The sequence below is a fragment of the Haliotis rubra genome, unplaced genomic scaffold (genome assembly GCF_003918875.1).
Source record: "Haliotis rubra isolate DU_JTF1 unplaced genomic scaffold, ASM391887v1 Scf1791, whole genome shotgun sequence".
NCBI lineage: Eukaryota > Metazoa > Mollusca > Gastropoda > Lepetellida > Haliotidae > Haliotis > Haliotis rubra.
The window spans coordinates 106,715-110,000 of NW_025765771.1; the positions used below are offsets into that span (position 1 = coordinate 106,715).

Below are 3,286 nucleotides of genomic sequence, written 5' to 3' on the forward strand. Positions count from 1 at the left end.
CATAGCTAAGTATTACCAGTTACTATGAGCTAACTATTGATTACACAATTCCATCAGTAAAATTAGCCAACCCATTGATTACACATTCCATCAGTAAACTATTTACACCTACCTCATTTGTACTCGGATGTTATACGTATTATAATAGCTGAAATCATAAAAGGCAGTTAGTCAATGTCATATTCAGAGTAAATTGAAACTTTCCATTTTTAATCGTAGAAATTCTATTTTTAAAATAGAGATGTTTACAGTCATTTGAAGGGAGAAGTAACCAGCTAGCCCTGCAGGAAGCAATGTACTGTAAGTCCCCATGGTCCCTAGTAGTATAGTTGTTAGCCGGATATTATATTGTATTCAATTTGTCGTTTAAGGTAAAAATAGTAAGTTAAATTTATTCATGTGATGTCCAGCCTTCGTGCATGTTTTATCATAATTGTGATTGTTAATTTATAACTTTTATACCACAAATATTGCCGATGTGACTATTACGTTTTGTAACAGTCTATCAAGTTATACCATCAAATACACTTACTGCAGTCCTGATAGATGATGATGATGATGAGGATGATGATGATGACCAGGCCAACAGATCCTGTTGCTATGGCAATCACTGTATTGTTGCTTGTAGTGCCATTGTCCCCGATCAAAGAGACAGCTTGCACTGTGGCGGCAGAACAGAAAGAACAGATTACCACAATTAAGAAATGAATGCACTCTATTTGGAAGATGTAAGGAGAAGATTTGCCTCCGATGTTTTTACAAGGGTTGACGTGTTCTACACAGTGTACGCACAGTCTTCACCGACCACGACAACCACAGTGCCATTGATTGGTTCCAGATGTACCTCTGGCGGGTCAAGGGACATTTATGATTTTTACACATGCTTATATTGTACATTCTTAGATGCTTCGGTGAAAGATCAAAGACGCACAGTACATTATCAGACGGTGATGTACACTTTTGCATTACGTCATAATGTATTGACGTTACATCGCCATTATAGTCTGCCCCCTCGTAATCGAACAATTTTGCATTACGCCACAATGTAACCGACATAACGATGGATGTCAGTGGTCATCGCCTCGTACAGCCAGCCTCCTTCAGTAAACTACCCGTTGCATCCCGTTTCTTGGTTTTGCAGTTTGCTTCACGCGTCGTTTACATTCCCACATTCCCAATGTGTTTACATTCCTACTGTGTTTACATTGGCGACCCAAAATGCATCCGTATAATGTCGCATGACTTGTAAGCTTAATATGGATGTAATTGATCTAAACTTACGTTGGTAGTAGAAAAGCGACGTTCATATTTACGTTAATCATATGTAATATAGAGTAATTTAAACCGAAAGTAAACCAGTCATCAAACTATTTATCATTTGTTTTTTCTGGTAACGTTCGTCTTAATGTAGGGGCAGACAAATCAATAGAACAGCACGTCAGTTAAGCGAGTCTTAATTTAAATCACCGACACCGTCGTTTGTTTTCCTCCTTAGATTAATCGTAGTTAGTCTAATGAAGTATTTAAATTTGTCATCCTAGAAAGAAATTCAGTTCTCTGTACCATCATGTATATTAGTAGTTACGACACTTTCACCCTGAACTAATATAACGTTAACGTTTAAGTATAATAGTTCAGGGCGAAAGTGTGTTTTATTGCACTATGCACGGAGGTAGAGCGAACTGTATTTACGTATATATTCTTACGAATATATATTTGATATTTCTTCTAAGGGACTATACTCTGTTTTAACATAGGTGATAAGTTTTTCCAGCCATCAAGCAAAACATTAACCACAAAATCTGCTTTCGTCAACTATTGGCATAAACATGTCAGCGGTATTGGGGCTACTCACAGACTGTGATGCTTGTTTGAACAGTTGATGTCCCTTGTCTATTGGTAGCAGAGCACGATAGGTTACCCGAATCAGAAGACGACACGTGTTTCAGAAAAGTCTGTCCGTAACTGATATCGCCGTTGTGACGCCATATGTAGGAGTTGACGGCAGGGTTTGCATCGTCAACGACACATTCAACTTCTACGACATGCCCGACCATGACACTTGATGACATCTTGTCTTGTTGACAGGTGGATCTCCGGTGGATCTTATGTCAGACAACACAAGATTCCAGTTAATATTTTACAAGGTTTTAAAAATAACGACAACATCAAACATTCACAGTATAGAATGCACAATATCATAAGACATTTATACCCTGTGAAAAGAATCCATCGGATGATGCATAAATGTTAGTGTTAAAACCACATCCATTAGAAATTTCTTCCAAATGGAGGGTCGACTGTACAACTGCACAATTTCATATATTATGAGAATGTGTTTAAGAATCACTATTGAAATAGTGATGCTACCAAGCATTCTGAGGAAAGCAAATTCCCTTTAAGCAAGGGTCGTATGACGCTCCTGTATCATACAGTCTTATGGAGAGTTTTACTGAAAATAGTTAATTATCTTGGAGACTAAACTTGTTATTTGTGTCAAATGCATTATATTTCAAATTGAAAACCAACTGCATTTGATAATCACTGACCGAGTTAAGAAAGTAAGTTATTGGGAATCCCATAATCTTTCAGTAAAAAGGAGCATTGTGAGTTCACCTGTTTACCTTCACTGGAACCAAGCCAGTCAATGTAATATTTGAACAAAATGATGTAACGAACAAGGGCTAACATAACGTTACCTTCAATATTTAAAACTGATGTGACGTCAGGACGTTCAAGACAGCTTTTGCAATACATGTGCAATTACAACTGAACGATACTCATGAATTTTTCTCCCTCTGTCCTCGCAAAACCAATTCCCCAAACCAGTCAAGGAAGCAATGATATATATAGTAAACACTTGTCCTTACATGTCACATTTATAGTTGCATCTGCCCGTCCAGGTGTCATCATGTGTCCATTGTCAGCAGTACAGGCCAGTTGTCCTTGGTCAGACTTGGTTACGTTGCAGGATTTAGAAGGTTGACCCAGCACTTGTTCGTCCGTTGTGTGTCCAATTAAAATGTGTGGACACTGGGGTTGGCATCATCCACGACACACACTGCACACGGAGGTCTTCACCGACACCAACATTGATGGTGTCATTGCTCGGTTCCAGATGTACTTCCGGAGGTCTGGAGACATTTATGTTTTATTTTTTATCAACTATAATTGTAATTAGCAACGCAGCAATATCATGTGACCAAATAGACATGCCACTAGAATGTAGATTGAGCAAATTTGTCGCGATAAAATGTAAACATAGTATAATGAAGCATATGACGTT

At 38.1% G+C, this 3,286-nt stretch overlaps 1 long non-coding RNA gene across 2 annotated transcripts; it reads right to left on the reverse strand.

Annotated features, from left to right (window-relative positions):
* Window positions 1-538: 538 nt before the first annotated feature.
* Window positions 539-2,963, reverse strand: LOC124273292. 2 transcript variants are annotated; one of them, XR_006897606.1, is made up of 3 exons: window positions 2,871-2,963; window positions 1,856-2,105; window positions 539-655 (listed from the first exon to the last, which is right to left on the reverse strand). It is a non-coding gene; the product is annotated as an uncharacterized LOC124273292 (long non-coding RNA). The 2 variants fall into 2 exon arrangements; XR_006897605.1 differs by having other exon boundaries at window positions 539-661.
* Window positions 2,964-3,286: the final 323 nt, after the last annotated feature.